We start from the raw sequence: 14729 nt of genomic DNA on the forward strand, positions 1-14729 counted from the left end.
CATGATGGAGCACCATTTAATACTTGCAGAGCAGATGTTTGGAGGGCACTCAGGGTAGAGTATCGTGACACATCAGATATGGGTGCAATTATGACACGTAAGATGAAGGAAGATGAATATCCTTTTGCTTACATTCAGGATATTCAGGAGAAATGGCAACTTGAAACCTGCAAGCTCTGGGAAAAGACAGTGGCATTATTGTACCACATTTTATGCAAGGGGTTGCCTGAGCCAGTACAGAGATAGATGAAAAACAAGTAGGGATGGAAGCAAAGCTATGGGCTGAGATACAGCTGATGATAGTGCACCAGTGTCAGTTATTACAACAGAAAAATAAGAAGAAAGATGAGTATAGGAAAAATGAGGAAGCCAAGTTAGTTCAGAAACATTTTTCATAATGTGCCATAGAAGAGGTGGTATTGACAAGTGGAGAAGGATTGGGAATGCAGGAAGCAATGGGTGCATCGGGGCGAGTAATCTGCACCCGATGGTTCAAGGTGGATATGGGTTTGCGCTACGAGGCAGAGGTATATGAGGTATATGTTATAGAGGAAGGGGTGGATTTCAAAATAATCACGGTGGGCTTGTCAGATGCGCAGCCCTAGTATGTTGGACTTGTGGGATGACAGGGCACATTGCGCGCATATGTGGGTGCCAAGGGAATGTATCAAATGGCCACTTCTTAGGAGGGGGGACACTTATCCTCCACCATATAGCACACAGACTAGAGAGGGCTTTGCCCAGGATCATACACCTTATCAGACACAAGTGCTGCGTGTGCAGCAGGTACAACAGCAACAATTAGTCCAAATGGACCCACCACAAGGGCAAGCCCCTATGCAGACACAGCAGTATGCAAACACAGGACAGATACTGATACTCAGGATAGGAAGTGTGACTGTGGTAGGAGGAAATCCTTTCACATGGATGGAGATGAGCCTGTACTCGCAATAGGACAGTTCACAGGGTGGCTTGATTTGCTCTGTACTATCGGTGACACCAGACCCCCAAGAGGAACCAAGGGTCGATGTGACGATAAGAGGAACATCTTTTTCTTTTCTTGTAGACACTGGAGCAACTCGTTCATGTATACGAGAGGGAACATATCCAATGTAGGGAATTACCATGAATCCACAAGGGTTCTCTGGAGCTACGAGTCAAGTTCCTTTTACCAACAAATTACCAGTATTTGTTATATTCACAACAGACACTTATTCATATTTTGGGAAGAGTTTTAGTGACAAAACTAAACATGACAATTTCATTTACTGACCAAGGAATAGTGTGCTCCACTCCAGGAATACAATATATAAAAGCCAGAGAATCTATACTGGTAGTCACAGGGCAAGTGGCTCTGCAAGGCGTTCCAGTAGATACAGAGATGTTTCTATATGGAGTGAGCATTCTACTGATATGGCTACCTGGCTTTTTGTGAAAAATTGTGAGGATACCTGATGAGTTTTTGTTTAGACCACAATACCTATGGACGAAGAGGGGGGGCACTCTATCCCTATAGAATTGGAAGCAGCCATAGTATGAAGGGAAATGGCAATACTTGAAGGAGTAGATGATGAGGGTAGACCATGGAGAACTGTAATAGCTCACGAGGAAGGGTACAGATTGACTGACAGAACTGATGATGAAATGTTCAGGGAAGACCAAACAGACAATGAAGTAGTGTTCTTCATGAGCATTACATACTAGATAAGAATACAGAGAAGGGAAGTCTCACAGGGAATGGCTATAAGGCGGCAACATCCAACTTTTTTCAGGTAGACTTAGAAAAGGTGCCAAGTGTCCTTTGGAAAACAGGACATTAGGACATAGGTTTCTTGAAGGGAATAGCGGAAGTTTAAATAAAGCTTAAGCCAGGAGTAATTTTACCTCGAGCAAAGCACTACCCCATGTCTCGAGAAGATGATGAGGGTATATTCCAGACCATTACATCACAGATTCTGGTGCCATTGGAATCATCGTGTAATACCAGTGTGTATCTGATCAAAAATCTAAAGGAGTGTTGTGGAGATTTATACAAGATATGAGACCAATTAACCAGATTTTAGATGCCGAGTATCCCGGTAGAGACTCGATATTTCACGGTGATCGATTTGAAGAATGCCTTTTTCTCAACCCCGTTGCATAAGGTCTCACAAGACTTGTCTTCTTTTACATTTCGGCAAACTTGACTGAAACATGTTCATTTGCCTCAAGGGTATTGTGAGCCCCCATCGATTTTTAATAGAATCCTACATATGGATTTAGGCAATATTGATCTCAAGAGTGCTGTGATACAGTACGTAGATGACATTTTAATTTGGAGCACACAGAAGCTGAGTGCAGAAAAGGTTCTGTTCAGTTGATGACTATTTTAGTAGACAAGGGATATAAGGTAGACAATGGGAAGGTACAATACTATCATGAAGAGGTGTTATACATAGGTCAATTGATTTCACTTGAAGGAAAGACAGTAACACTTGAAAGAGGCGAGGCAATTATGAAAACCTCAAAACCAAACATAGTTAAACAGATGGAACAGTTTTTGGGGTTATGCAACCATGCTGGAGCCTGGGTGTTTAATTATAGTATGTACACAAGACCACTTTTGCAAGCTATAAAGAAAGCACAAGGGGGAAAAATAAAAATAGAATGGACTGAAGAAATGGCGGAAGGGTTTGAGGAGCTGAAAAAAGCAATTTGCACAGCCCCTGTTTTAGGAATTCCCAATTATGCAGAGGAATTTTATTTTTTTTTGGAAAAAATAAAAGGGGCAGTTATGACAGCAATGCTTACACAGAAACCTAAATTAGGATACAAACCTTTAGTGAATTACATTGGGATTTTAGACCAAGTTATGAGAGGACACTTCCCTTGTGAACCGACATTGGCTGATGCTGCGTGAGGGCTTGAGAAATCTACAAGTATTGTTATGGGCTGCTCCATGACTCTCTTTGTGGAACATGCTCTATTTGACATTTTAGAGAAGCCCAAAGGCACATTGACATCCCAAAGAGCTTCATCTTATGAGGTAAACATTTTTAACCCAAAGATTAAGATAGTAAAATGTGAAATAGTGAATACTACGACGTTTATAGCTGAGCCAAAAGAAGAAGGTGATCATACACGTGACTGTGCTAATTATGTTGAATTTTATGATGATATACCCCGTGTGAAGGAAAATGCTTTAGCGGGAGGGGAGATTCTCTATATTGATGGTTCTTTGAAAATGTATCAGATTATTGGGGAAAGAGACTAAAGGCACTGCAGTAGTGAGCCACAGGCTTAATGGAGAATTTGAAATAGTAGCAAGTGCAAGACTACAGTCTCACTTTTCAGCACAAGCAGCAGAATTGGTAGCGCTCATTGTCGTGCTTGAGAATCATGAAGGACAGGAATGACAGTGTACAGTGACTCTGCCTATGTGTCGTCAACCATACACAGATGGTTAGCATGTTGAAGAGCAGGAGCTACCTCTGCGCATACGTCACTCCAGTGCAACACACATCCTTACTGGATAGGCTTATTAAGGCACTACAACCCGCAGTGGCCATAGCGGTCGTTAAATGCGTAGCGCATACTAAGTAAACAGATTTTATCTCTTGTGGGAACGAAGCTGCAGATGAAGAAGCCAAAAGAGTTGTGTATTCCCCAGACATTTCGTGTTTTGATACTGAGAGCATTAAAGAAAAAGTAGCCACAACCATGTTTGTGCAAAAAGAGTTTAATACATTATTGATAACCCAATTAATGGAGATTCAAGGGAGTGCACAGCAGGAAGAGCAGGAATTGTGGAAACAAAGGGGGTGTTCTTTATCCCCCACAGACGCATTATGGCAACAAGACAGCAATGGAAAGCTGGTGATGCAGTAGCATTATTTAAGGTTGCGCTTGAACAGTTGCATTACCACACGTATGTAACTAGGGAGAGTCTTGCATAGGACTGGTTTATTCCTAAGTTGTTGGAGCATGTTGCACTATTTATGGTAAACTGCATCATTTTTCAAGGGTTTACTGCTGGGCATACACTGAGGACAGTAAGTGGAGTAATACATCAGCCGAATGGCTTGTTTCAGCATTTACATATTGACTATGTTGATATGCTGCAAGTATATAATGGCTATATGTATCTGTTAGAGGTGGTGTGTCCCTTCTCTATGTGGATCAAGACAGGTCTGTGTACACACCCTGATGCCACTTGCACAGTGAAGCTTTTAGTGCACAAAGTTTTCCTGAGGTGGGATGTGTGTGATGTGCTGAGATCTGACAATGGACTGCATTTTGTTAATGAGCAATTGTAACACATAGGGATTTTATTGAGTACAAAGCACAAGTTTTCTTCTGCCTATCACCTGCAACTGAATGGGATATGTGAGAGATTCAATGGCCTCCTTAAAGAAAGGATTACCAAGATGAAATTGACTTTGAAGAAGGAATGGCTATATTGCCTACCCCTAGCCTTATAATCCCTTCCGAATCAGCCAGGATCAGACCACTACCTCACCCCTCATGAACTAATGACAGGGCGTCAAATCTGAACACCCCTTACTCCTCCGTCATGGAGTAGATGTGATGCCAAGAGTGTAGTAAAAACTTAAGGTGATGAGTTGCACTACTATTTGACATGTATGACCTCTTGCATTTCTTTTATTTCAGATCAAGTCATGAAAATCTAAGAAGGGCAGGCTTGCCCTTCCACCGTTGCTGATCCAGAAGCAAGACAAGAAGAAGAATTTCAGCGTGTGCAGACTCGATTGATGACGAAGAAGAAGGACAATAAATCAACCAGCGGTAAATACAAATGTTGTATTGAACTGGAATTCAGTGGACACTCCTTATAAATATTTTAACAGAGAGTGCAAAGACTTGCAGAGCATTCCAGTAGTTTGAAAATGAACTTTTAGAAATACACATTGAAGCATCAGAGTTATACCTAAATGCCCGTTCTTGATTAGAAATTGGAAACAAAATTAGTATCCAGATTCATTTTGTGGAGAATACCTGTTCTAAGCAGTTAAACGTACTGGTACTTACAATAGTGACATTCATCATCTTGTGCTTGCTGTTTTTGTGTTTATACTTCAAGCTTACCCTGCTCTTGTGAGAAGAAATGCTGATAGCCACCTTGTAAACCTGCTCAACCTTGGCTCTTCTCTCATCTCGGTTTCATGCAGCGGCTTCTTCATCGCTTGGAAAGGCGCTGGCTCAAAGATCGATCCTCATCTAACCATTCTGCATATTTCTCTTACCACACTCTTTATGACAACTGTCTAAACTATGCCAAATCATCCTATTTCTCTGACCTTCTTCATACTCAATCTGCCCACCCAAGGCATCTCTTTAAAGCTTTAACTCGGCTTCTTTCCCCTCCCTCTCCTGATCCCTCTATTAATTCCACACTATCTGCCTCTGATTTTGCTCTCTTCTTTTCCTTTGAAGCTCACTCTTTATGTCAGGACACTGTGATAGGAGGGATATAGTTGTGCTCATTAGACAGCGATTAGAGGAGCGTGTTGCAAGGGGTACCGTGGTGGAGTTGGCTTGGGTTCCCAGTCATTGTGGGGTCTTGGGTAAAGAGTTGGTGTATCGGGCTGTGTATGGGGCCACGTTGCGGAGGGAAGTGGATGTGAAAGTCCCATTGAGTGTGGCTGAGGTACAGGTGGTGGTGCGTGGCAAAATTAAAGATATGTGGTAGGATCAGTGTGATATGAGTTCAAAGGGGCGGCAGTTGCATTCAGTGTGAAGGGAAGTGCGGGTTCGGGCATTTGAGGCGGGATAGAGTTGACACAAAGGGAGGAAACTATTTTGAATCGCCTTAGGGTGGGTAATGCAGGGTTGGCGGGATGGAAGTGTTTGATGGGTAGAGTTGCATCGGCAGCATGTGTGGCTTGTGGGTGCCCGGAGAGGGTGTCTCATATGTTGGACTGTGTGAGGTTTGATTTGCAGCAGGAATCACTGAGAGTCAGGATGAGTGGCATTGAGGTGGTTGTACAGGGGTTATCTGATCTGTTCAGTTGGAAAAGAGGCGTGGTGGATGATCAGTGTAGGTTCCTGCTTCAGTTTGTGCGGGACAGGGGAAGTGGGACGAGATCTAGTGGAGGTGGAGGGCTGATTGGTGCTTATTTTGGCGAACATCATCACAGTAGATGGAAATCGCCAGCTTCAGATTTCTGGAGTCACCCTAACAAGAAGAAGAACATATTGTAAAACTTGTCTTCCTCTAATGCTGCATTTTATCCTCCTTCTGCTCCTTTGAGTTTCTTTTCCGATTTTGCTCCTGTTTCTGACTCTGATGTATCACTTCTTTTGGCTAAGGTTCATCCTACTGCTGCTCCTACGGATCCTATTCCATCTGTTCTTATTCCTAAAATCAATCCTTCTCTTATTCCATTTCTTGTGTCCGTCTTCAACATCTGCCTTTCTACCCCAGTTTTTCCTTTAGCTTTTAAACATTCAACTATCATTCCCATTCTAAAAAATCCTCAGCTAATCCTCTTATTGTTTCAAATGTTTGTCCTATCTCTCTCTTATCCTTTGCTTCTAAGCTCTGGAGCATCTAGTTTATTCCCAGAACTCTTTATTCTTTAATCATTTATCTATCCTTCCACATTTTTAGGGTTTTGTCCCCATCACTCAACAGAAACTGCTATGGGACCTAACCATCCAAAGCTAATGGGATTTCTTCCAACCACTCCCTACTGCACTGCACACTCGGCTCATTTTTGCCAGCTCTGTAGCTGTTGGGAGGGAGTGGTTTGGAACACATACTCAAAACCAGTGAAGGCCTGAGTAAGCGGTACAGCATTGTAGCACCTGAAGTAACGTAGTTCCTGTATCCAAAGAATCATAAGAATTAAGTGGGATGATGGGTCTATTGTAATCCAAGTGGACAGTGCAACTACATGACCTGGAGCATAGATGAGTATGTCAAATCAACTGGCACCCTAAGGGGGGTGATGAAGACTTGTACTGTGACAAAGCACATCTTCAAGAGAAAATACCAGGATGTGGAAACTATTAAAGAGGTGGTTGAGGACTCGATCAGAGGGGGGGGATGTAAAGGAGCAGCTGCATGCCTCTGCAGAAAATCCCACCCAACTACCTCCTATACAATGGAGGCCTGAGATTGTGCCATGTTTGACACCAGCAGTTGTGCCAATACCGCAGCGAATATTCAAAAGAAGGTATCCATTGAAAAAACACTATCAAATGTATCCCCGAAGAGACAACAATATGAAGGAGGAACTCCCTGAAGGAATATGAAAAGAAGCAGAGAGAAAAACTAGTGATACCACAAAAAACATGTGTGACGCCCTGAGAATACTGGCTGAAGAGAATGCATGGATCTTACAGAAACTGATGTTGAAGTTAAGAATCAATTAAACTTTCATATACAAAAAGAAGATTGCATGTGTGTAAAGTGCTGCAGAAAATGAACAGTTCCATAATTTTACATATGCTGAAATGCAAGGGGACCCAATCATCATAGAAGCTAGATATACATAGAGAATAGACTGCAGGCATAGCCACCATTGTATAGGAACTGGACATCAGTGTCATGAATTTTAGTAAGCCAGGACCCATGGAGAAGAAAGGCAGAGGATTGTGTTGCAGCAAGAATAAGCTGGTATCGTCGAAGTGCATGCCAAGGCTGCTTGGCCTGGTATCAAAACTGTAGCAGCCAAGGTCGGTTATCTATTCTTGAAAGCAGTGAACATGCGAAGGATGAATCATCCCTTATTAGGGTGCAAAGAAAGAACACTGAGAGTGCCAAGTTATATGACATTGAAATGCTGCAAAATGGACCAAATCGTGTTCTCCTGCCACATAGTCATGGATGAAAATAGAGTTGAGTTTGGAGTCCTAGAACAACGATAGTGAGTGCCTGCACTCCCATATATTCTCAGAGACAAAGATACTTTGCAAGACCAAATTCAAAGGCAATCTTCATGGCAGAAGGCATGGGTGATGAGAGATGTTGGGCTAATTGGGTGGGGAGGTAATGTCAAGTCCACCTCCTGGCACCTGGGTCTGAGGGTAGGTGCTGCTAAGTGAACCGAATGTTCCAGACATGGCACAAGCGTGCAAACCAATTATAAACAGTGTACATAATAGTGTTGAAGATTGCATGTTTTAGAGGTAGGCATACGTTCTCCACCTGACAGTGGGCAGCCAATCAAAATCCAATCCCTACAGAAAGTATACTTAGATGTTCCCCTTGAACCAATTACAATCTCTTGTTTTTCATATTTGTCACATACCATGACGTCACTCCTGACACATTTTTTGTATAAAGTCTATGTTTTATGAGAAAATCGTTGAGAGCTGAGGGAACGTCCATTGATGTCCGTTATAAACTCCCTGTTTTAGATAATTTTTAATAAAACAGACTCTTTGCCATCTTCCTGAGTTGGTTCTATTACTTGGCATTGATGAAGCATTGATGTAGCTCAGCAGGTCCACTGATGCTCCCCCGAATACGGTCGGTTTGTGTCTAGTTCTTCTGACTTACACAGCCTGACATACCACCATACTCTTATACAAAACCAGGGGGGGTCTGGGAATCTCTCTACCAGCACGAACACAGCCCAATGACCTGTTCTTGGATGAGTAACCCCTGGGAGAGACTCTACCAAGTCTTTAGCTCACTGTCCCTTTCACAGAGAAGAAATTTCCCTGCATATCAGTCTTTGTCCTGCCCAGGGGCAGTCCAGTGCCAAAATGCTAGGCAATTCTCCTCTGAACAAGAGTACCAACAGCATCCCCATGCACGTGGTTCAGCCTTGTTGTTGGCCATCATCAGTGAGGTGAAGCTCTGCCTCTCTAAGAACAGTGAGCAAGGGGTCCAAGTCTGGATTGCCCTTTTAACTCAGAGTCAGACCCAAAGTTAATTTATGCAAAACAAGGAGGGTGGGGAGTCTGCGAATCTCTCTACCGGCATGAACACAGACCAATTACCTGTTCTTGGGTGAGTAACCCCTGGGAGAGACTCTACCAAGTCTTTAGCTCACTCTTATACGTCTGGATTATCAAGTCAAGGTTTTATTCAGCCATGACACGGCTCTCGTTACCATTCAATTTTATAACGTATTGTGGTTTCTCCCTTCTTGCTCAGGAACTGTTCACATGATGATCGTCGGACTATAATTGTCCTCCTCATCTCCACTTGTGCGTCATTCACCTTTGAAAATTGTCCTTACTTGCTATCCATCTGCAAGTTATTGTAATGTGGCCGAACCTATTGAAGTTCATTCATTCCTTGCTCCTCGCAAGACAGTCCTTGTTATTGGCCAGGTGTCTTATGCTTGTGCACCTGTGACAATTCGGGGGCTCTTTTCTTTTCATCCCTTTGTCATCAAGAGCATCTCTCTATCTTGGGCCTATTATTATGCGCCCTCCACGGCACCGCTGACACTTCAGTTGCAGATCACATTCTCCACATTGTCACCAAACCCACTCTGTGATGCCCTCTCCCTAATGCGGATATTGTAGTCATACAGCGGCTCATCCTTCTCTCGCTTCCTAGTGTAAAATGACAGTTTGTGCAGCACAATTTTCATTTTATTTGAAAACCTTTTTACGATGCGACGAACAGCCGCTTTGAACACTTTGTCAATGGCACCATCCACTGTCTCTGGTTTGGGGCCTGCAAATACCCTCTATCCTTTGATAAGCATGGAATTAAGTAACATTGCCTTGTTGTTTCTCCCTGCAGCATAGTCCATCCCCCTCATGGCCTCCAGGTAAGTGATAAACCAGGCCTATCTTGGGACTGGAGAAACTCTGGAGGTGTGTAGCTCCTTGCATGTTGGATAAATTGGTTCTCCTCCCAGGTCCTTGTCGCCAATTATGTACTGGTGATATGATATGATAGGTTATTTATAACACGCTTAATACCCAGTGGTTTCTAAGAGTGGACTTGGGGATCAAACCTGTGTTGCTCTGTGTCGTCTTGCTTCCAAGCAAGCATGTTGTCCCTGAGCTATCCTCTCGAGACTGGTGCACAGAAGACACAGCACTTGGTTGTGAACTTAGAACTTTAATAGCAGTTCACATATGCAGGATGTTGCATTCATCTGTAGTAAATAAACTCTCTCAATCCTCTGCAGCAGTTACTTCACTGCTACAGCTAGTGGGGATTGTATTCAGGTTTTTGTGTGGGCACATTCCGCTGGCCCCTGTGTAGGAGGAGCATCTGGGAGCGTCCGCTTGTCTCACGGTCCGCTCTCTGTCTTCCACACTCATCGGGAAGGACACGCATGTGCAATTGCAGTCTTGCGAGATTTTGGTTTTGCCAAGATCTCACAAGACTGCTCCCCACAAATTTCAAAGCAGCAGAACTGATGTATCCTGCATCCTCTGATAATGTAGCAGGCCATGAGTGTGATGTATGCAGTAACGACCGAGGAATGTAATTTGATGCAGGTGGAATAGGATGGGTGTTAAAGTGGTTTGCTATTGATGGTCTCTCTAACTTATATATACACCTGTACGAGCAACTACTACAAATTCTTCATTTTTGGCTTCCCAGAATGCTGCCTGGTTCTTGCATTGCCTACTCAACTTACCTCTCAGGTTGCATGTTTTATTTGGTGACAGACATGTTGTGATGGGGGACTCCGATTTCCAACCATTCCCCATTCAAACTGCAATGTTATTCAATGAAAAATGACTGCAATGAGGGACGCAATGTGAATGTCCAACCGTGTTTCAGTAGAGGGTTTTCTTTCCACGGTGCCACCTGTGGACTGAGAAGGGGGCATTTGAGGGCAGGTTTTGAGCTTTCAGAAGTTCCCCTTCTGGGCACAGACCCTGCCATCCCATTACACCCGGCTGTGGGCCTATGAACCCTGCTGCATGTGTGCAATCGCTTTTGGGGAGAAGGACTTCGGGTCCACCAGTGCCTCTGCAGTGTGGCACATCTGCAGTCTCAGATGGAATTGGAGCCATTAGCATGGAAGTGTTGTGCTGCAAATGGTAACCAAAGGAGACGGCAGACCGTGCTTACGAGCACAGGTAACCTGAGACATGTAGTCCATAACTCAGCACCAGTGCCGTACTCCTGGGGTGGGTCCAGTGCCGTCACAAGGGAAGGGCAGGAGGGGCAAACTGCCCAGACCTTGCATTTGTGAGGGGCCTCGCGGCACCCTCTCCTGAGTACAAAGAAGGCAGCACAGTCCAGCGTGTCCTTTATTCACAGAGGGGACTGTGCTGTCTGCTCTCTGCCCCTGCAATGATGTTGCTGTGTGTTGCGAAGCCGTTTGGCAAATAATGGGAGACAGTAGGGCTCAGAAGTAACAACGTAGACATGCTGAATCACAAGAGAGGACTCCTTTCCTGTCAGTCAGTGTGTTTACGATGCTCAGCGTGAACACGCTGACTGATAGGAGAGGAGTCCTCTCCTGTCAGGCAGCGTGTCTACGTGTCTGAGCGAAGGAAGGGCCATCCGGTCCTCCCGTGGCTGCGTGGGTGCTTTTGAAGGGTGCATGGAGGTAAGAAGTTTTATTTTTATTTTAAATGAATTGTGTATATATGTGTATTTCAATTAAATTAGTAGGCATATGTGTATGAATGCATGCATGCATGTTGGTGTTTATGTTAGTGTAAAATCTGTGTTTGGTTTTTATGTAAGCATGAATGCCTGCATGCAAGGAGCTGTGTGACTGGTGGATGAATGCATCTGTGATAGTGCAATGTGAGTGTTTGTGCCCGCCCCTAAATTTCACGGGGCGGGGGTTTGGGAATAACACTTAAAATGTTGGAAGAGGCACTAACTTCAGAGGCTGTAAGGGAGGGGCAAACTTACTTGTTTGATGGCCTCTAGCATCTTTCCACATTTGAATGAGACTATTCTGGTGAAGCTTCAATGTTACAAGCAGCTAACTATCTCCTTCATTTCTGAAACCTCACACTTAAGGACTGCCCGTGCGAATGAGATATCTCATGTCACCACTTCCCTTCTAATCACTGCCCCGGCATGCAAGTGCTAACCCCACATCACAATTTCAATTAACTAAATATGTATGCATATGAATGCAGATGCTAACGGTGACCAGCACTGTTTAACGTCTGGCCAGGGCTCCGTTAGTCTGCCCGGCAGGAGATGGATGGCAGTTTTGAAAGAGGATAGTGAGTTGGGCCAATGTGGGACCAATAAACCCATTGCACTATTGGTCTCCCCACTGAGGATTGACATCTGGGTCTTTCAGCTTTTACAGTTGAAATTGGCTCCCAAGCAACTGCCCTCATGTTGGCAATCTTATGACACAGAAACCTACACATAATCTGCAGCGTGTATCAACCTTGCTGCATTATTTTGACTTCATTATTGATTTAAGCACTCCACATGTGCCTTGGCCTATTTTTCCAATCTGTAATGCAAGGGGTGCCCCACAAACATCAAAAAGAAATGCGCCCCCACCAGCCCTGACACATCTTCTGCCAGCCATGCACCCACTTCCCTCACAATTCCCTGAGCCCAGCTAGGAATCTGAAAAGCTATTTCACCTTCCCTTTGGCCACTAGTCATACATTTCATCCCAATTCAGAGGCTGTTTACTTTTATTTATTTATTTACATTTATAAAGCGCACAGCGGCTCTTAGTCATTGTGGCGCTGTTACAGGATATTCAATTAGATACAGCTTGAACAGGTTTAACAATACAACATTAAGGAGGTTAACAATGGTAATGCAGTAGGAATGTTCCATGCTTTCAGAGGAACAACATTCAGGTACTGCCTAGTTAAATAGCTTGGTTTTTATAGCCTTTCTGAATGCCATGAGAGAGTGTTACTTTCATAGTGCTATGCTAGTTTCTGGAGAGGTGGGCTATCTAAAAGCTGAGAACAGAAGTTAAGATCATCAAAGTGAGTCTGTTGACATTGCATGTATAGGCTTTTGTGCTCTGCATGTTAGATGCTGCTGCCACTCATGAATGACTGCTATGGGCTGGCGACACATCGAAAAGAAGCTGTCTGCCTCAAGGTGGGAGGGCTTCAGCCCTCCCTAGCCAAGGGCTGGCACCACCCATGCCCTCAGGTCGAGTCAACAAAGCCCAACATTTCGGGCGGGAGATAGAGCCCGATATGCTCAAATGTGTTGCTCCACTGCATGGGATTCCTCTTGTTTGGGTTATTAGGTGTGCCACCAATAAGACAGAACTATTGCTTTAGCAAACAGACAGTGGTGGAAATAGACTTTTTTTATTACTGGGGCACCCCTCCTACTGCAGTTAAAGGGGCCGGGCCCAGAGACGGGAGGATTAGGAGGGTGTAGGGCAGGTATTTTAGTCACACCATTGAACATAATGCTAGTAAGACTGAGATCCTTCTCATTGGGACCCCTGCTCCCGCTTTCCCCTCTCACTCTGGCCGCCTTCCTTGGGCCCTCTTCCTTCGCCTTCCTGTGAGGCAAAAAATGTTGGTGTCATCTTCGACTCCACTCCCACTTCCCCCCCCGCACTTCTCCCTCTCGCTCCCCCCTGCACTTTAGTGCTGTCACACTTGCACAATCTGAATGTCACAAGGCCTAGTAAGATCATTTGTATTGTCCTCCCTCTGTCTTCCCTCACTTGTCTTGTCACGCCTAGAAACAATTGTGTACAGTTGCGTTATAAATGACTTATCATATCATAACATTTACCTCTTCCCCTCAGCGGATTTATCATCAGCAAAGTTCAAAATCTGCACTCCTTTAAATCTAAAAAATGCACATCAATATTTTCAGTACAGTGCAACATTGACAAGGGATTTCACAGGGCTCCTGCTCAGACCCTCTAGTGGTCTTGTGGAGAAGTGCCTCACTTTGGAACCCAGCGACCACAGATCAAATCCCTGCCCAACATAGTTTAAAGCATGAGCACACCACTGCATTCTAAAATAAACTTATAGTGCATATAGATTTCCCAAGATTGTGGAGCTGGATCTGCGATCCTGTGCGTAATTATTTGCTGAATTTCAGATCTGAGAATATCCGTCCGATTGACAGCACTGAATACTGATAGGGAGAAATGGCAGATGAGGAGGGACTCAAAGCTTGTAGATGTTGTTTATTATTTGGCCACTCATTGACTTCTCATGGCCATGCTAATCCCTATGGCAATTCTCATCCAGTTCCTGCCCTCCCCACCTAAAACAAATCCTTATTGGAACTCTTTGATCTAGCGTTACTCAAGCCTTGCCATCAAACTTTGCCCTCAAACTGTCTGTGAGATTTTTCTCAATGGAGTCTTCTGAGAGATAATGACTTCATTGGAGTTGTACGCACGTTACAGATGAGGCACAAATTTCTTGACCAGGTCTACCTTCAGCTACTTGATTTAAAAGCACCCTGCCTGTCTTTTACTGAAGTCTTGTTAAAACATACATTTGGAAAGCCAACGGTTTTGGTATGTGCATAAGTATTAGGGATTTGCCAGGCACTGCTATTAGCTGCTCAGGTACTCAAACCATTTTGCACCTGCTAACATCAACGGTCAGTTAATACCAATACAGCAGTGCCTTTCCCATGCCTACACAAAAGCCCAAACGGTTAGCATTGCCAATGCTTTTTTTTTTTCTTTACCCTTGATGCACAGGACTATACATCAAGGTTAAAGCAAACATACTACTTGGCTAAATTGGCCCACATTGAATGTAGGCCAATCTAGCCAGTAATAAAACTTATGGTTCACAGTCAGCCTGGACATACTTTCTGTGGCATGGACTTTTACAGGTTGGGAGTCCTTACATGGTAT

This window comes from Ambystoma mexicanum, chromosome 3q (assembly GCF_040938575.1).
Source record: "Ambystoma mexicanum isolate Mex_15411 chromosome 3q, UKY_AmexF1_1, whole genome shotgun sequence".
Classification (NCBI taxonomy): Eukaryota; Metazoa; Chordata; class Amphibia; order Caudata; family Ambystomatidae; genus Ambystoma; species Ambystoma mexicanum.